Source organism: Anabrus simplex, chromosome 1 (assembly GCF_040414725.1).
Source record: "Anabrus simplex isolate iqAnaSimp1 chromosome 1, ASM4041472v1, whole genome shotgun sequence".
Taxonomy (NCBI): Eukaryota; Metazoa; Arthropoda; class Insecta; order Orthoptera; family Tettigoniidae; genus Anabrus; species Anabrus simplex.
The window spans coordinates 1,719,529,995-1,719,551,241 of record NC_090265.1 but is presented as its reverse complement, the minus strand read 5'-3'; the positions used below and the strand labels follow the sequence as shown (position 1 = coordinate 1,719,551,241).

The 21,247-nt window shown below is 42.6% G+C and overlaps 1 protein-coding gene across 1 annotated transcript in view; it reads left to right on the top strand.

Annotated features, from left to right (window-relative positions):
- LOC136864048 (potassium voltage-gated channel protein Shaw) overlaps positions 1–21,247 on the top strand; it is a 393,645-nt gene that overhangs the window by 307,141 nt on the left and 65,257 nt on the right. The window contains exon 2 of the mRNA XM_067140580.2: positions 14,873–14,953. The gene's annotated coding sequence lies outside the window, so the exon portion shown is untranslated. The remainder of the gene's footprint in view (positions 1–14,872; positions 14,954–21,247) is intronic.

The following is a 21,247-nucleotide window of genomic DNA, read 5'->3' as shown; positions in this document are numbered from 1 at the left end:
GTCTGGCCATCCGACTCAATCTACATCAACCACATGGACAGTCACCATAAGCAATAATTACATTTGGGAATTTAACAACAATATTTGGTGGACATTGCAAAACTTTTCTTCACCTTTTAAGCATTAAAGGTTTATCTTCAGAAATTCAACTTCTACAAACATAAAAACTTTACTGCACCGGCAACAACAAAATTTTGAAATTGCAACCAACCAAATTACTAAAATCTTATAAATGCTTCCGCAATTAATCTTAATATCAACATCAAAACTTGGACCTTATTTTGGAAACAAAGCTTATGTTCTTCTGTGTTACCCCTTGGAGGAACTTTTGGGGGGGGAGGTCTGTACCGGGCGGTACACCTCTACACCGTTTATTTAAAAGTTGCGCCAGTTGAAACTCCTCTTCTGGAGGAAGGTTGAACTTTATCTATTCTATTAATCTACTACTTTCTCAGAAGATGTCACTACCTGGAAATTTTTGAGTTTGTGAACTGTGTCATTTTTGATGTGTTTTTGTTTCGCTTGAAGTAAGAAGTGTGAACTTTCTCTTCTAGAGGACACTACTGAAGAATTACAATAGTGCAACCTAGTGCAAAATCAAAGAACTATTTTGTTGGAGAAATTTTTATTTCAAGAGTTTGTTCTTTGTTAAATTTCTTTCTGTCATGGTTTAAGTTGGCTGTATACCCCTCTTTTTCCCCTTATTTTGGATCTAGCCAATCCCGAATTTCTTTAATTAATTTTCCACCAATAATGTGTTTCTTCTTCCTCTATGTAGGGGTTTCTTTTCCCGAACCAATAAAAACTTTGAGGGAGGGTGTTTTATTTCCCCTAACGCCTAGAATCTTCCGCGAGAGGATATAAACTGCTGATTTTGGGGTCGCCGGGCCACTTCTGTTTCATCTTTCAGTGTATTAAGTACATAGCAGGAGGCGGGAAGCGCCTCTTTCCCCGGCAGCGATCTACTACCAGGTAATGGCCTATTAATATCTTCTTTTCTTGCTCGGTCGGCAGTTTAACTCTCGCGGCGGGTTCGAAGCGTTTTCCATCATGTAACCTTTTCCTAAAATGTAACTACTCTTTTCTTCTTTTTCTTGTAAAGCTACATATTGGGATAGAGAGTGCTAACCCTCTCGAGCTCCCACTCACATTTGTTTTGAGGTGAACTTATTTTCTCAAACTTTTCTTCGTTTATGTAATGTAAAGTGTTCTTCTCTAAGTCACCTCTGTAGTATGGGATTAGCCCTTGCGTTAGTGGCCCAGAGCCAGATTAGGTTTTAAAAGCAAAGTGTATTAGGAGTGCAAGTTCGCCTCCTCTCAAGTTGTATTTTAGAGGTCATGTATTAATCTTTTCTCACCTAATAGACCTCAGTAGGTTGGGTATTTTACCCCTGTGTATATGTCCTTTGAGGACAACTTGAAAGTTGAGTTTGGTGTGGCCTGGGAGAGGCTTAACTTTAAGAGCGAGTGGCTCTTTTCTAAAACTGAGCGTTGTATGCCTCGAGGAGGCTTTGCTGTGTAATTTGGAGCAAGGGCTCCAGGGTTTGAGTGGGGTCTTCTGCCCCTTTTGTTGAAATTGGTATATCGTAAAGTTGAGCTAGTTGCTCAAGAATTGTGTTTTCAGGGCTCGAAGCCCAAATTCTTTAATCCCTGTAATTGTACATTTCAAGTTGTATTTCGGCTACTAAGTACCTGTTCTATTTGTTGTTACCTAATTTTGAAAAGAAAATATAACCTTGTTAAATTTTAAAATTTAATTTCTCTTTAGTAGCTTGAGACCTATTCACCACCCAGCACCTTCTTTCATGCTTAACTACCACAAAAACTCGGTAACAGTAATAATGGGAGAACATCTACTTGTACTTAAAATAGGCGTTACAACGCGCTCACTTCCTTTTCATAACCTTTAAGTTCATCAACCGTTCTGGATTGCTACAGGACATCGTTCATCTTACACAGCCAGGCTCAGATATATTACATCTTAACATACACTACGGCAGAAAAAATCCTCTCCGTCAGGAACAGGGCCTCTTATTCTCAGCCTCCTGCACATCGCTCATAAAATACAGGCTTACTCTCCCTTTAACACCTTTCTAATTATTTTCGTAATATTGAATTTCCATTAAAATCCAATTTTTCTTGTTTGAAACTTTTTCAAATATACAAGAAATCCCATCACCAAACAACTTTATAATGATCTCACAATTAAATTCTCTCAATTTCCCTGACCTCAAGAGCAAAATAGCATACCGTGATTTTCTGTATCACAAATACACAGTATCACAAAATTTAAGTTTCCCAAAATAAATGCCAACTTTATCATACTTCACTGGATTTATATATGAATCGCACCGAGCTCGATAGCTGTAGTCGCTTAAGTGCGGCCAGTATCCAGTAGTCGGGAGATAGTGGGTTCGAACTCCACTGTCGGCAGCCCTGAAGATGGTTTTCCGTGGTTTCCTATTTTCACATCTTAATTAAGGCCACGGCCGCTTCCTTCCCACTCCTAGCCCTTTCCTGCCCCATCGTCGCAATAAGACCTATCTGTGTCGGTGCGACGCAAGGCAACTTGCAAAAAAATTATATATATATATCGCAAATATCGCTTGATATTACTGCTTCACACATAATTTATCAGTTCATCCTGACGTGAATATTATTATTATTATTATCATTATTATTATTAGATATTTGATATTCGACTTAATCACACTCACAACCGCTATTTTATCATTATAATTATTGTAACTTTTATCGGCCCGAACATTATTTCTTTGATTTTCATTACAATATTTAAAACTTCACCTTTTACATTTTTCTAAAGAAATTTAAACACATTTTAAAGTCTCGCGCACTGACATAAACAATACACAATTCGCCTCAGCATTGCAATACACTTAATTTTTACACACGCCACGTATTAATTTAACGGTACAAGCATGTACATTTCTAACTACAAAACACGACGTTTAAATTAGACAGACCTATAACTGCATCGTGGGCATGGCTTCATGTTGACCTCATTTTTACGCCAGCAATCTCGTATTTAGCCCCTAATAATTGCATAGCACATTCTTCTCTTAAACATTACTTATAATTACACAGATTCTGAACTTTACTTCATTCAACACACGTAAATAATAAATTATTCTAGGCACATATAATAACAGTGAAAACCTCTTCGCTTCTTGCCGAGAACTCAACTCTCACAGTTTGTGGGAATCCCCAACTCCCCCTCTGCCAGATGTTTTTAAAGCTATGACTGACCGTGGAACACAAATCTTATCTCTGCCAGTCCACAAACAATACCTTTACCGATTACAAAAATATACACCGCCCGCAGTAATTCACGAAAGCTATCTATGAATTCGCTGTTTCCATTTGAGAAGTTCAGGAACCCTATAATAACTAAACTGTATCAATAGCTAATCTAGTCTCCATTCACCATTTATCACTTGGTAAACATATTCTTCCTCGAACCAAATGAATTTAGAAATTTTACAACTTCATTTTAGCCCACTTGAAGTCCTCTTCATGATTTTGCCTGACGCAGGTCTACACACTCAGACCACGGGATAGTAAGTGAAGCTGCTGTCTGAGGAGGGGGTATTTAAAGCCTTTCTAGGGGCGCTTTGCTTGGCATGATGTATTGTGGTGCAATCATACTATTTGATGACCACTGGACCGTTTCTTCGAGACTCACCCCAAAAATTCCGCCTAATTTTCCCGTCATGATGGTGTTGTTTGCTTATTTTTCCCGTTAATTTTACGGACGTAATTAATTAATTTCGTGGATTAGGTTTGCCGCATATTTTTACAGTATGTCCTTGACATGTGTTTCCCTCACGGCCAACATAGATGCCATAGATTTCCTTAAATTATTATTTATTTATTTCTTTGTTAATGACAGTGCCGGAATCTCTCGCAGTGAGGGTTATTAATTACCCGAGGTGTGCCGAAATGTTCCGATCTCGTTCGAATGTTTGGCGGCTCGCTCCCCATTATGAGTCGTCACGCCACGGACGAGCTTGCAATAAAGAACTAAGGTTGCACTCGTAGTTTCATCTTGTAGTTGCAGTATTTAGCCAGTTAGAATTATGGGTTCAATACATCACTCGGTTTATAATGGTAGTAAATCTCTACATTATCTGCGAACACTTGTAATTTGCAGAATTTAAGAGTTTCTTTATGTGTCATTAATTTGGACGACAAATAATAGTGGTCCAAGGTCCGACCCCTGAGCGACACCGAGGGACTTACTTTGATATCTTGAACTCCCATTTCAGACAGTCACATATTGCCGATGATTTCCAAGAGGGGAAAAATAACGAAGTTCCTCCGTTACAGTGAGAAACATATACGCATGGATATCATTTTGATCAGAATATGTCTTTTGGCTGTGGCTATCTGAAAATTTGTGTAACGTGACGCTACAAAATGTCAGACGAAAGGGACGTCACAGTAGTCGTTACCGTAGGCCTTGCTCGCCAAAGATGCTGCGGCTACAATTTAGTATTAAATTTTAATTCTAAAATAGTCATGAATACCTTCGTGTGTCCATTATGTTCTACCGGTACATAGACAAGATGCCCTTTCCTTTCTTCTATAGTTCAACCTATGGTGAGAAAACAGTATAGTTCTTATGACAACAGGGTTGCCAACATGAAACGGATGTGCTCAACACCATCACGGGAAAACGGAAGCACATATATTTGTGAAATTCAGTATTTAAGTTCAGGACAAAAAGCGGAAGAAACTACGCTACAATTCGTTTTTACCAACTAAAGGGGACGGGGAAATTACAGGGGCGAGTTTTGGTTTGTACAGAATCAGAGGTAAACTACGGCACATAAAAAATCTCAGCATTGAAGTGCAAGGCAAATTGAGGGAGAAAACAGACAAATAATTTTTATGGGCTTGAGGGTTGAGGGATGCATATAATTGCATTTAATAAATTTCTCCAAGTAATAAAGGCCAGAAAACCGATGCAACAAATAAATATTGTAACTGACTCTACAAAACATCACAGTGTTAATGTTAAAAAAAGGAATCACACACGTAGGCTTATCGCATACATCCCACCCAACGTAAGTGGTGGTGGTGGTGATTATTGTTTTAAGAGGAAGTACAACTGGGCAACCATTCTCTATATAACACTAATCGGAGAGAAAAGAAATAGAATGGGTCGACACTTCGAAAAACGAAGGTATCGGCCAAAGGAAGACAAGGGCTACGAAGGGCGTGAAAATGAAAGACTCCCTAGGCATCCATACGTAATACTGTCGGGGCATACGTAATACTGTCGGGGTTGGATAAAAAAAGAGTTGGCCAAGAGAGGTTGGATAAGAGAGATGAAAGTGAGGTCCCTAGCACAAGTAAGTGGAAGCAATGCCAGGAATCAGCTGAATGCCCCGTGAACGCCAACCCACGCTCCAAAATTCAGAGACTCTGGGGCCCCTTTTAGTCGCCTCTTACGACAGACAGGGGACCGTAGGTTTATACTTCCGCCCCCACCCACAGGGGGGTCACCCAACACAAGACAATTACTCACTGATTTAAAGCCTAAAAACACACACGCAACATATGTCGTAAGTCTCTCATTGTGATGTAGTCTGGTTTTTACTTAGGTATTTGCGTAGAATAACAGAGGTAGACTAGGTCATGTGGAGAGATGCAAGGCGCAGGGATCTGTCCGTGCTTAATTACATTCTGAGGTTGGTTTGCCACAAGAAAGTCAATTAAGGTCTGATCTGTACGGTCAGTGCAATGAACGTTGAGGGACAAAATCGTCGTGTAGAAACACGAGAAATAAATTCAGTACCTACATTGTTCGCTTCACTGCTCTACTTTAAAAAGTCAGTGTTAAAGTCACACATGTCATCACATGCCGAGACAAGATTTATAAGGGGCGATCAAAACGTTTCCGTTCGATAGCCGTACAGTCCTGAATCGGGAGGCCAATCAGGCAAAGTCGCGGTGAGCATTGAGTCACTCATTCCACAGACGGACCAGATTGAAGATCCCCGTGTCCTACTGCGTGAAGAAGTACGTAACCGCCTGCTGCACATCCTCGTCTGACAGGAAGCATCGAACCTTCAAGGTGTTTTTGTGGGGACCGAAGGCGTGATAATCCCATGGAGGCAGATTAGGACTACAGTCCAGGTGCTCAAGTGTCTCCCACTTGTTGTTGTCCATAATGGGTGATGCTGACCTCTCAGATCGACCGGCGGCTCCTGTCGAAACGCGACTCGCACAAAACTTGCTGCACCACTAAACAAAGGTGGTTTTCGACAAATGCTGCCCCCATATATTCTTCATTCTCCAATGGATGTCCACCGGTGTTTGTCCTTTGGCAACCAAGAACAGAATAATACCACGTTGGTCCTGTTTGGACGCATTTGGTAATAACATCGCCAAATTTCATGTGGCCGCATTTAACACACGCACTTCAACACGACACGTCTGTCATACTAATCCCTTTGCCTACATGTCCGTGCGTATATACCCGCATTGGAGTCGCGCTACGTTGCACGTCCGCTGCACCAACGCCCTCAAACGGAAACTTTTTGAACACGCCTTATAATAATGCCTCATCAAATTCATCATTCTGTCTTATTTCAGGTGGTTTGTATAAAATCTCTAATAATATCCTTTTATGGAAGTTTCTAAAAACATACATTCTGGTCGCAGAGTAAATGTTGGGTCATAATTGCAAATTATAGGCTGTTACACTTTAGGTCATTTCTGCAATAAAGCAGGAACCCACCACTTGTTTTGACAATACGGTCATGGCGTAACATCGAATATTCGCCAAGGTTACTTGCCGATCACAGCAAGTCTTCACGCAAACAGCTTTCACTGATTCCAATAATATGTGCACTGTTCACTTCAGAAACAGCCTGTACCTCTTCCAGACGAGCTACTGCTTTTGCAACACAAGTCCCGTTGAAGGCGATAGGGACGAAGGAGAAGGAGGGAATAAGTAAGCGACTAACACCAGGATTAGTTGATATGAAAATTCGAAAAGATCCAAAGGAAAGCAACAAGATTTGTTCTGGGTGATTTCCGACCAAATAGTAGTGTTACTAAAATGTTGCTAACTTTGGGCTGGGAAGAATTGGGAGTAAGGAGAAGAGCTTTTAGACTAAGCAGTATGCTCCGAGGTATCATTGGACCAATGGCGTGGATGGCATTAGTAGACGAATCAGTATGAGCGCAGCTTTCAAAAGTAGGAAAAATGATAATATGAAGATAAAATTGGAATTCAATACTGGCAAATATTTATAGGATGAGGATTGAGATAATGGAATAAGTTATCAAGGGAAATGTTCGATAAACGTCGGTAAACCATTGATACGCGCGTGATAGTCCTAAATGCTGATCAGCGGTGACTGACTGACTGACTGTGCTACATATTATTCCAGATATGTTGTGTATTATTCAAATAAATAAATAAATAAATAAATAAATAAATAAATAAATAAACATTGATCTGTATTTAGGGCAGTTACGCCGGTGACAGATTCGCTATCTGTTGTTTTCCTAGCTTTTTCGTAAATGACAGCAAAGAAATTGGAAAGTTATTGAACATATCCCTTGGTAAATTATTCTAACCCCTAACACCCTTTCCTATAATCGAATATTTGCCCCAATTTTTTCTCTTGAATTCCAACTTTATCTTCATATCGTGATCTTTCATACTTTTAAATACACCACTCAAACGTATTCGTCTACCAATTTCATTCCACACCATGTCTCCACTGACAGCTCGGAACATAGCAGCTCGTCTCCTTTCTCCCAAGTCTTCCCAGCCCAAACTTTACAACAAATCGTAACGCTACTCTTTTGTCAGAAATCACCCAGAACAAATCGAGATGCATTTCTTGGGATTTTTTCCTGTTCTCGAATGAAATCCTGGTGAGGGTCCCATACAGTGGAAGCATACTCTAGTTGCGGTCTTACCAGTGAATTACATGCCCTGCCATTTACATCCTTACTACAACCCCTAAATACCCTCATAACCATGTTCAGAGATCTGTACCCTTTATTTATAATCTCATTTATGTGATTACCCCAATGAAGAGCTTTCCTTATATTATCACCTAGGTACTTACAATGATCCCCCAAAAGGAACTTTCACCCCACAACGCAGTAATTAAAACTTGAAGGACTTTTCCTATTAGTAAAACTCACAACCTGACTTTTAACCCGTCAAGATCGTCTCTTTATATAGGTATCCTGGCCGAGCTTCCAGAAAGATATATTACAAGCAACAACTTTTCGAAAATTCGAGAGTGCATAATACATAGATTATAATGTATGGAATAGTCTTAATCGTTCTCCTACCCATTACCATTCTGGAAGTTGCCGAGGCGGACGGAATGACAAGTAGTTGTGCATTTTATTATTGGTTGAATATTACATTCACATTATTGTTCCTAAAAATAGCACCAGACTAAACTTACGTCATACTAAGTACATTTTACGGTTCCTGAAGACGCCGAGGTGCCAGAATTTAGTCTCGCAGGAGTTCTTTTACGTGCCAATAAATCTGCCGACAGGAGACGAACGTATTTGAGCACCTTCAAATACCGCCGGAGTGAGCTAGGATCGAACATACCAAGTTGGGGTCAGCAGCCCAGCGCCTTAAACCGTCTGAGCCACCCAGCCCGGCCCAAACTAGAGTTTTGCCTATTGTATGAATAATGGAAAAATGGAAAAATGGAAAACTTATATCCCCAATAAATTATACCTGACTACAAAACGCAGAGTTATCATTAAGTATATGAAAACCTTTTACAAGCCTGCCAAATTATAGCTCAAAAATAATTAAAACTCTGCCGCAAAGAGCATTTTTCCATGCAACGTATAGAAAATAACGTCGCTGCCAGGACAAAACCTCCTAAGTGAAATATTTTAGCTTAGAACTTTGGCCGGTAAGGTTCTGATATCTAAGGTGCAATATTTTGTGAATATTGTCGAGGCATTATCGCTCTTCATAATGTATGTGCTGCGGGTCAGTATATCTACAAAAATATTATCACATAGGAGGTTCTGTCCTGGGAACAACGATAAATATTATTTGTTAATAACATTTCAACAACCGGGCGAGTTTGTGCGGTTAGGAGCGCGCAGCTATGAGCTTGTATCCGGGAGAGAGTTCGAATCCCACTGTCGGCAGCCCTGAAGATGGTTTTCCGTGGTTTCCCATTTTCACACCAGGCAAATGCTGGGGCTGTGCCTTAATTAAGGCCACGGCCGCTTCCTTCCCACTCCTCGCCCTTCCCTATCCCACCGCTGCCATAAGACCTATCTGTATTGGTGCGACGTAAAACATTTCAACAAATGAACTAATCAACTCCAAATTTTGTGTGCTGCTATATCTTATTAATATATTCTTGTGTTTTAAATTTTGTTGTGATTAGTGGTAAATTTTAGAAATTCAACATTTCAGTCCTGACACCCCCTTTAACTTTTTCTTCTCCTCCTTCTTCATCTTCATCTTCAAGTTAGCCTTTTTCCGCTCTTCGGATCGACGATGGCCATTTTAGGCGATGAGACGCAACGTTCGGTGTCAGATGAGCAGCTAGGATGTCTCGGTTCTCCACGTGAGCGGTTGCCATCGACAGTGAAGTTGTGAGTCGCTTTCAGGGTATGGCCCTACCATCTCAGACTCTCTTCTCGCATTTTGTCTTGAATGGGAACAACTCTCATCCTCTGCCGGATCGTGTCGTTGGTTAAGTGATCTATTAAATAATAATGTTATTGCCTTTACGTCCCACTAACTAGTTTTTTACTGTTTTCGGAGACGCCGAGGTACCAGAATTTAGTCCTTCAGGAATTCGTTTACGTGCCAATAAATCTACCGATATGAGGCTGACGTATTTGAGCACGTTCAGATACCACCGGACTGAGCCACGATTTAACCTGCCAAACTGGGGTCAGAACGCCAACGTCTCAGCCGTCTGAGCCACTCAGCCCAGAGGTTGTCTATTAAACTGCTTGTTGCAGTCAAGCGGAGATCAATCGAAGCTCAGCGTAATAACAACACCTTATTTTCTTTACACGGCATAAGCCCAAAAGCCTATACAGTATTATGTCCATAAGTACGCGCCGTGAAAGCATCAATGGCAACAATAATAAGTGTATGGCTTCAACTAACCCGACAGTCAATCACCACTGATCTGCATTCAGGCCTGTCGCCGAGGTGGCATTTCTCCTATCGCCTTTTTGCCTAGTTACTTCTTCATCGTTTCAAATTAATTGGAATTTTATGGAACACGCCCCTTGGTAAATTATTCTAATCCCTAATGCACCTTCGTATAAATTATTATTTGACCCAGTTTTTCTTCTTTACGTTAGTATTATGATGCTTTGTACTTTAAAAACCTCCACCCAAGTTTGTTCATCTAGAAGTCCTCCACGTACAGCTTTCAGAAACAAAAATCAATCTTTGGAAACTCCAGCTCCCTGGCACAAGACAGCTGACGGCTCGCAGGATAAGAGTCGAAATAACTCCTTTCGATTCGGTTTATTTGCGGACGTTATTGCTCACAGTAACATGCATGTTAGTTTATTCGTGTGTTGAGGATCGCCCTCCTTCTAGTTGCTCTCTTCGCGTTGTACCTTAGTCGACGTGATTCGTGCAGTTCATAAAGGGGTCTCCTCCATAACATGGAGATACTTTTCCTAAGCTCGAGTATCATTGAAACATTGAAAATTGGACTATTTTAAAAGTTTATCCCTCTCAAACTAGGACGTATATAATTAAAATAATTAATTCCCAGGACTTTTAATAAAGTATTGATTGTCAAAACGGAAAAGGTTTCTTTCGGAACACTCCTGCGTCGTAGGGAAGTTTTGGAGCAATCAACTGTGGAAAAATCATAAAATATAATCATTATTATAAGCAATATTGAACTAGTTACTTTTATAATGCAAGAACAGTCATGTCAACAGAACATAAACATTCACTAATTTGTAAAACTATACGCAATAATAACCTGAAAATATTTTTCAGTGTTGAATCGTCAGCTTGGATCCTTAACAGACCCACAATCAGCTGCTGCGTGTCTGGGGCATTCGCTAGGCCACTCACTTCGCCATTTTAGTGATAAAAATGTTTCTTTGTATCCATTGGTATTATGTGGGACAGATGTTCGAAAAACAATTACAGGAGAAAGATTGTAAAAAAACTGACGTCTTTAAAACCATGTTACTTGTCTGACTGTGACTCTTGTCCCTAAACAATTCGACAATGGTTTAGAAATATCAAAAGGGTGTCCCATGACGCCCTCTTCTGTACATTTTGAATAGGCTCCAGTCAAATTTCAAAGAGAACTCTTAAGTGTAACACAATTTTTTTTACAATATTCCATGAGCCTTGCACAAGTTCCCGGGTATCCACGCAGTAGCATGCAAATCAGTTGCTGTGTACTAGTAGGGAGTAAAACGACGCCATGTTTGTGCGATGTTACACATTTACTCTGCTCAAACAATTCTTCCTGACAGGTATCATCCTAAATGCAGGGGGAGAGGGGAGACAAAATATTTTGTTTATTTATTTTTAAAGGCTAATTTGTCTTCTCCAATTCTTTCTATGTGTGATAAGATGTGCTCAATCCCCTCCGTCTCGCTTCCTGTCTCTCGGAACGCCGGGCTACCCACTTGGCCTAGGCAACACTGAAGAGGCGTACAACTAGTACTTTCCTGTTGCTTTCCTCACCGACCCAGAAGGTTCACTGACCACCTGACCCTATGAACAACATTTTCACAACATTGGACAACAGTACAGTTTGCGCCTTACCAATCATTAAAATATTGATTTTTTTGAAAATATTTCGACTCTTGGAAAGATTGTGATAAAGCCACACCACTCAGACGCAGAAACAGAACGAATTTCTTTCATCAACTGTGATAGGCGAGCGTGATTAGCTCAGTCGCTTAGCTGCTAGCTTCCCACTCGGAAGACCGAGGCTCGAATCCCGGTCAATCGTGGGTCGAGATTTTCATCTCAAGAATCACGTGGCGTCAGGTCTCAAACCCTCGGCCAAAACTAAAATGAGTCTGGTGGCTCCACCGTCCCCACAAATAACTGGGATACCGTATGCTGAAGAAAATTAGTTATGATGTATTCAAATCCCGGTCACTCCATGTGAGATTTGTGCTGGACAAAGTAGAGACTGGACAGGTTTTTCTTCGGGTACTCCAGTTTTCCCTGTCGTATTTCATTCCAGCAACACTCTCCAATATAATTTCATCTGTCAGGCATTAATCATTGCCCCAGAGGAGTGCGCCAGGCTTCGGCAGCAGGCACAATTCCTATCTTTGCCGCTAGATGAGGGCTTAATTCATTCCATTCCTGACCCGGTCGAAAGACTGAAAACAGGGTGTGGATTTTCACTTTAGTCCCCCTGTGGGTGGGGGCGGTAGAATAACACCCACGGTGAACCCTGCCTGTCGTAAGAGGCGACTAAAAGGGGCCCCAGGGGCTCTGAAATTTGGAGCGTGGGTTGGCGACCACGGGGCCCTCAGCTGAGTCCTGGCATTGCTTCCACTTACTTGTGCCAGGCTCCTCACTTTCTTCTATCCTATCTGACCTCCCTTGGTCAACTCTTGTTCTTTTCCGACCCCGACGCTATTAGGTTTGCGAGGGCTAGGGAGTCTTTCATTTTCACGCCCTTCATGGCCCTTGTCTTCCTTTGGCCGATATCTTCATTTTTCGAAGTGTCGGATCCCTTCCCTTTTTCCCTCTGATTAGTGTTATATAGAGGATGGTTGCCTAGTTGTACTTCCTCTTAAAACAATAATCACCACCACCACAACTTTTCACGTTAGTGCCGGGAGTGTCCGAGGATATGTTCGGGTCGCCAGGTGCAGGTCTCTTGATTTGACTCCCGTAGGCAACCTGAGCATCATGATGAGGATGGAACGATATTGAAGACAACACATACAGCCAGCCCCCGTCCAGCAAAATTAACCAATGATGGTTAAAATTCCCGACCCTGCCGGGAATAGAAACCGGGACCGCTGTGACCAAAGGTCAGCAGGAGCCGGACATTTTATTGCTAATAAGTATTAATATGTAATAATGAAAGAGAAAGGCTGGAGAACTTAGCAGCACCTAACAGGTTGCAAAATGTCGATAAACCTCAGTACTGTCTCAGAGCGCAGTGGGGTCAATGCGCGGTCGGGTCAGGTTGATTCCTGTAGCTCGGGGACGCGGCGTACACATCACACTACCAACCCAGACAATGAATACATACCTCCAGGAAGGGCACCGAGCCGTAAAACTGAAAGTGCCAACCCCATCCAGCATTATAAACTATGATTTTCCTTGGCAATCGCTCATGAAGCTGTAATTGGAAAGTTTCTCCAGAATGCCGCTGGGGCGCTGGTTGCCCATGATGCACCACAAATTTTTGTTGTTAGTGCAGTAAGAGGTTTGTTTTTCAGACTTGATAGTTTGTTCTTTTATTGTGTAGTGTACTGATTTTTAGCCGGCCCCGCGGTGTAGGGGTAGCGTGCCTGCCTCTTACCCGGAGACACCGGGTTCGATTCCCGACCAGGTCAGGGATTTTTACCTGCATCTGAGGGCTGGTTCGAGGTCCACTTTGCCTACGTGACTACAATTGAGGAGCTATCTGACGGTGAGATGGCGGCCCCGGTCAAGAAAGCTAAGAATAACGGCCGAGAGGATCCGTCGTGCTGACCACACGACACCTCGTAATGTGCAGGTCTTCGGGTTGAGCAGCGGTCGCCTGGTAGGCCACGGTTCTTCGGGGCTGTTGCACCATGTGGTTTGGTTTGGTTGGTAGTGATTTTTAAATTGTATTTACAAATTTTCGATTATGTGATATTCTTCTGTGCCCTTTTGTACTTCGAACAAATGAGGACAGAAATATTGCGATTTAGAAGTTACTTTGAAAATCAGAGTTTTGTGTTACGGTTCACGCTGTGCGGCTACCTGGCAGTGCTAGGGCCCTCGGTTCTATTACTGGCCAGTTCAGCTCGGGGTCTGGGTGTTTGTGATTGTCTACCAACAACCCAAGAAACACCTAATAGAGGGAAGGGGCCCGGCGGTAGAACTAGGCTTAATTCACGTCAGTTCCAATTTCAGATGACCGGGAAGGAAGAAAATGCTAAGAGCATCTAAAAGGGCGGGAAAATACAGTTCAAGTTTGTATTATACTCGCCCCTGTAACTAGAATATTCCTATTTCCTTCCATTTCACATTTTTCTTCTTAATCTGTTTACCCTCCAGGGTCGGTTTTTCCCTCGGACTCAGCGAGGGGATCCAACCTCTATCGCCTCAAGGGCAGTATCCTGGAGCTTCAGATTCTGGGTTTGGGATACAACTGGGGAGGATGACCAGTACCTCACCCAGGCGGCCTCACCTGCTATGCTGAACAGGGGCCTGGGAAGATTGGAAGGGATAGACAAGGAAGAGGGAAGGAAGCGGCCGTGGCCTTAAGTTAGGTACCATCCCGGCATTTGCCTGGAGGAGAAGTGGGAAACCACGGAAAACCACTTCCAGGATGGCTGTGGTGGAAATCGAACCCACCTCTACTCAGTTGACCTCCCGAGACTGAGTGGACCCCGTTCCAGCACTCGTATCACTTGTCAAATTTCGCAGCAGAGCCGGGAATCGAACCCGGGCCTCCAAGGGTGGCAGCTAATCACACTAACCACAAAGGCGGACTCCATTTCACATAAAAAATAAAATTTTTAAATTTTGTACTAACTTCTGTTCATACATTTGGCACTTTGCATCTTTCTACAGTTAAGTATCCAATGATGTCAGCTGCTGTTTGCCATGAAGGGTTCTTCTAAGGTACAGTACAATTATTTGGTAATATTTCTCTTGTTACAGGAGACGCTAATGCAGTGCCTGGTCGCAGCAGGCAGGCAGGTCATCGGATATAAACAGCCATCGACACTCTAGTGTCACGCAGTGAGTATCTGTTCTCTTCTTCAAGGTTAGTTGACCAGTGTGCAGCTTTCTCATTTCTAGATGTAATTATTTTAAATTGTGATTTTTCATGTTTCCTTGATATGGTGTTGGTGCCCCGCCGCGTTCTCAAAAACATTTAACGTCATTTCACTCTGTAAGTGATAACATGAGAGACGGACAAATGTAGCGAAATCGAACTTATGCGGTGTGCTATTAGGTTCTACAATATTATCTTTATTATTTCGGGCCGGGCTGAGTGGCTCAGACGGTTAAGGCGCTGGCCTTCTAAGTGCTCACATAAGACAGCCCCGTGTTGGTAGATTTACTGGTACGTAAAAGAACTCCTGCGGGACTAAATTCTGGCACCTCGGCGTCTCCGAAGACCTTAAAAAGTAGTTAGTGGGACGTAAAGCAAATAACATTATTATTATTATTATATTATTTCGGCTGTAAACGTTTTGCTTTTCTATTTTCAAGGAAATGGCAATGGCTTTCAGACCGTGGCTGCTGTCCAGAAAGCACAATATTTTCTCTTTAGTCTTGAGACACTCGGGAGAGCCCTCAGTAGGATCCAAGAGTTAGCAACTGTGCGGGATGCGGGAGGAGTCTGGAAGGACGATATGGGTTTGCCAGGGAAAGGAAGAGTACAGGCGGGTGTAAGCGCTGAACGGCGGAGACCTCAGCAACATCACCAGCTACTTTACAATGTACCTACCTAGGCTTTTTTACCCCCATATCTTACATTAATTGTTGTTAGAGATTAATTCAAAAACATTTTACAAAACAATGAATTCCAATATACTGACTATTTAAACAATTCAGTTCTATAAAGAAGCTGCAATGAAGATTGAAAATGTAACCATAACGTGACGGGGCTCTCTGTAGGGTGGTCAATTGTTAAATGCGTTGTCATGCTTTGAAATTTGAGCAAGGAGAGAGAAATTCAGTGTACAGTTTATTTGTTTTCATGAATGTCGTTATTATCACTTATGATTGTGATCTGTTAAACAGTGCAGTGCCATAGTAGTCGGGATTGCATTAGCTGTTAGCCTGTTAATGTGTGTGCATAAATGCCAATGTAAAGGTAAGGGTGTATTCTGCCCTAAGGCAGGTGTGAACCTCCGCAGAGGTGTGCCAGAGCCGGAGTTTACGTACGGTAGGGTGGCCAGTTCCTTTCCGCTCCTCCATTCCCTTAACCCCCACCAACAGCGCGTGGCAACCCAACAAAATCTTGACCACGCCCAATGTTGCTTAACTTCGGAGATCTCACCGGATGCGGTGTTTCAACATGGCTACGGCCGATGGCAACGCGAATGTAGCGTACTTCATTAATTAATGTTGTAGTGCAAGTAGATTTCTATTCAGCCATTGTCATCGGATTATTATTATTATTATTATTATTATTACTATTATTATTATTATTATTATTATTATTATTATTATTATTATTATTATTATTATTATTATTATTATTATTATTATTATTAGACGTATTATTATCCATCTAAAGCATCGTGGTGCTGGTCAGTGAAAAGAGGACCGATTGGGGAGGGGGAAGAGATGGCGGCACAGCCCTACCAGAGTAAAATGTCACGAACCGCCATTACTGGTCGGACAGGATAAATGATCCTGACACAAGAAAGTGGAAGCAATGCATGGACTCAGCTAAGTGCCCCGTGGTCACCAACCCACGCTCCCATGTCAAAAGCCTTTGGGACCCATTTTAGTCGCCTTTTACGCCAGGCAGAGGATAGCGCCACCACCCACAGCAGGTGCACTCTCAGTAACTCGGGCATAAGAAGAGTAGTGTAGAATTCCGCTTTCTTTGCTAGATAGCAGCACAATCGAAATGGTTAGGCACCTCTTGAGAGGGTGCTCAACTCCATAGCCGTCGCTCATTTCTTTCTGACGTAATAAAAACCGAACAAAACGAAATCAATTCATTTTTTCTGCAACTTCTATTTGATGCTTGCATATAACGTCACACAGTCGCTCTCCACTTAGTAATAATTAGGAAACGATTTTTTATTTAAATAAAAATTTCTTCTTTTTTATCTGTTTACCCTCCAGGGTCGGTTTTTCCCTCGGACTCAGCGATGGATGCCACCTCTACCGCCTCAAGGGCAGTGTCCTGAATCTTCAGACTCTGGGTCGGGGGATACAACCTCTCTCAGGCGGCCTCACTTGCTATGCTGAATAGGGGCCTTGTGTGGGGATGGGAAGATTGGAAGGGATAGTCAAGGAAGAAGGAGGGAAACGGCCGTGGCCTTTAAGTGAGGTACCATCCCGGCATTTGCCTAGAGGAGAAGTGGGAAACCACGGAAAACCACTTCTAGGATGCCTGAGATGGGAATCGAACCCACCTCTACTCAGTTGACCTTCCGAAGCTGAGTGAAGCCCGTTCCAGCCCTCGTACCACTTTTCAAATTTAGTGGCAGAGCCGGGAATCGAACCCGGGCTTTCGGGTGTGGCAGCTAATCACACTAACCACTACACCACAGAGACGGGCTTAAATATTTTGGTATGAAAATATGTCGCACCTGCGCAAGACACAACTCAGATAAACAAATCCCATGGGTCTTGGCCTATGAAGCGACCACCCAAAGGCCTGCAGATTAGGAAGTGACATATAGTCAATGCGACGAATCCTCTCGGTCCTTATTCTTGGTTTCCTAGACCGGTCAAAAATGAAATGAAAACACGTGTAAAAGTTTAAAACACTATATCTAATCAAGGATAATACTTTATCAGACTATTAAGCATATTTTCACAGAGTTTCATCATCATCATCATCATCATCTGTTTACCCTCCAGGTTCGGCTTTTCCCTCGGACTCAGCGAGGGATCCCACCTCTACCGCCTCAAGGGCAGTGTCCTGGAGCTTCAGACTCTTGGTCGGGGATACAACTGAGGAGAATGACCAGTACCTCGCCCAGGCGGCCTCGCCTGCTAAGCTGAACAGGGGCCTTGTGGAGGGATGGGAAGATTGGAAGGGATAGGCAAGGAGGAGGGAAGGAAGCGGCCGTGGCCTTAAGTTAGGTACCATCCCGGCATTCGCCTGGAGGAGAAGTGGGAAACCACGGAAAACCACTTCCAGGATGGCTGAGGTGGGAATCGAACCCTCCTCTACTCAGTTGACCTCACGAGGCTGAGTGGACCCCGTTCCAGGCCTCGTACCACTTTTCACATTTCGTGGCAGAGCCGGGAATCGAACCCGGACCTCCGGGGGTGGCAGCTAATCACGCTAACCACTACACCACAGAGGCGGACCACAGAGTTTCAATTAAATAAATCTCAACTAAAAAGTGACAGTATTCTTGACTGACGACGTTCAGTAATGAAATGTCGTATGGCTTTTAGTGCCAGGATATCCCAGGATGGGTTCGGCTCGCCAGATGCAGGTCTTTCTATTTGACTACCGTAGGCGACCTGCGCGTCGTGATGAAGATGAAATGATAATGATGACACCACATACACCCAGCCCCCGTGCCCGCTCAAAGCCTGAGTCCCACAACAATTTAAATCACTGGGCAACCCTACCTCTGGATTATCTTAACAATATGCCTTAATATCTATAAAATCTCCGATAACGGAAAAACACTTTGGAAGCACTTCTAAATGCATATTAACATTACGTGAAACGTGCTCCATATCATATCAAACAACTCAAGCGCTTGAATGAACAAATAAACCCTACTCTACTCTATTAAATAATCAAAATTATGATGAGTGCTTGATCTAATTATGTACATATTAATGTGTCCCTTTGTCTATCTATGAATTTACACGAGCCAGAAATGGCTCGTTTCACAATCAAGTTACCATGATAAAATAATATGATTTCCTCCCCCTAACGATAGCAATCTACAAATATTTTAAAAGGTTACTCATCTCTTTTTTGTAGTCTGCTAAGCCGGACGAGGAGCACAGGCCCCGTCCAGTCTTAGCCCTGCATCCTACTTGTTTTCATGACAGCTTGAAGAAGTAATCCAATGCACATTTCAGATTTACACATAACAATTTTCAAGATTTAAAATGTTAACATTTTAACAAATTTACACACACTAACATTGAACTGAAAATTTACACTTCTGGCCTTTATCTGACCCGCCTAATTCATACACATATTCTTCATTCCTTCCCCGGCACTAAGGAACTGGTGACACCTCGATATCACATTCAAACGGCCCGGCGCGCACTTGATTTTCCCGTCTCACGTCCGCGTAGCTGACCAGGTATCAGTTTGTAATCGACTATTACTAGGTGAAATACATCGAACACTCGCGACCGTTCTCACGTAACGTACTTCCTAATCTGTTGGTAGAATCTCACACTCTGTAAGTTATGCTTTACTGAGTCTTGTCTATTTGAAACACTTCATACTAGTATACTGCTCAAGACTGTAATATGAGCTACATCACGTCCTAAATCACTGTACTATGTAACAATATAATACTTCGAACCCTACTCCACGAGAAGTACACATACGCACCCCTGGCGTAATCACGGCTCGAACAAAATATCAGAAGTTGTCACGCACCCCAGGCGTGGTATCAGCCCGAACACTTTGTCAAAAGTAGTAGTCAGTCCTTGTCCACGACCTTATATTTATACTTGTATCCTCTCTCTTCCGAGTTCACGGATGGTCATCTTAGGACGCGCAGCCCCGATATCTTCATACGACAATTTGCGGTTCGGCCCGTGGCTTAAATATGGGATTCAATGATGTAATTATGTTCTCAAAGGCTCTATACCAATTCTCAACTATTATCGTTCGCTGGTAATTGATATATTTGCGAATTTAGCTGCCGTCTCCCGGCTCGGGATTTCGCGCTATATTGTGGCGTCCCTTGCCTTCAGCCAATCAGCGGATAGCATCCATGAATTCTCAGAATTACGCCAATCAATCTCCATCAGTTAGTGACTTTTAATAACTTTTTTTACTTGGTTAGGCTTATAAATTCCACCTGATTCCGAATGTATAACTCACTTCCTTCTCTAAATTTAATTCGTGGAGTTCAGGTTTCTCGTGCTTCTTACAATACGAAGTTGGCGTACCTGCGACTGGTCGATGAATTTTTCTATTGGTCCACATAAACCACGGGACCGGGAAGGCTCATATTTTTTTCTTCAAGTGCCAACCTCGCGTTCAACTCCCGCTAGTACATGGAGATACCCCTACGTCATTTCTCAGAATTTTCCGCACGACCCGATGCGTTGTTGCCGCTACCAATTCTGCCTGGAGCTATGAAAACTTTCGCAACAAATTATCCTCTCTCTTTCCTCGTCGTCACAATTTCTGAGAATTCTAATTCTGTCACTCATTGTGTTTCTTAATCTTATTGGAGACAACAGTCTGTGGCAGGTTTCACCATGCCATCTCGGCCTGGCCTGCTCTTACTGTATGTACAGTAAGATATTCTTTATTCTGAAAATGAAATATATATTCCTCAATAATTCATCATAATTGCATGACGCTTATCACACCCCCACCAGGGCGCAGTACCACTTTTCAAATTTAGTGGCAGAGCCGGGAATCGAACCCGGGCTTCCGGGTGTGGCAGCTAATCACACTAACAACTACTCCACAGAGACGGGCTTAAATATTTTGGTATGAAAATATGTCGCACCTGCGCAAGACACAACTCAGATAAACAAATCCCATGGGTCTTGGCCTATGAAGCGACCGCCTAAAGGCCTGCAGATTAGGAAGTGACATATAGTCAATGCGACGAATCCTCTCGGTCCTTATTCTTGGTTTCCTAGACCGGTCAAAAATGAAATGGAAACACGTGTAAAAGTTTTAAACACTATATCTAATCAAGGATAATACTTTATCAGACTATTAAGCATATTTTCACAGTTTCAATTAAATAAATCACAACTGAGAAGTGACAGTATTCTTGACTGACGACGTTCAGTAATGAAATGTCGTATGGCTTTTAGTGCCAGGATATCCCAGGATGGGTTCGGCTCGCCAGATGCAGGTCTTTCTATTTGACTCCCGTAGGCGACCTGCGCGTCGTGATGAAGATGACATGATAATGATGACACCACATACACCCAGCCCCCGTGCCATTGGAATTAACCAATTAAGGTTAAAATCCCCGACACGGCCGGGAATCGAACCCGGAACCCTCTGAACCGAAGGCGAGTACGCTGACCGTTCAGCCAACGAGTCGGACGGGACGTTCAGTGAAAGTGTATAACGGCATTTGTGATTTTTAATTAGTGATTTTTCGTAAGAAAGAAGGTCCTTCAATCAGTCAGTCAATCAATAAATCAATAACCACT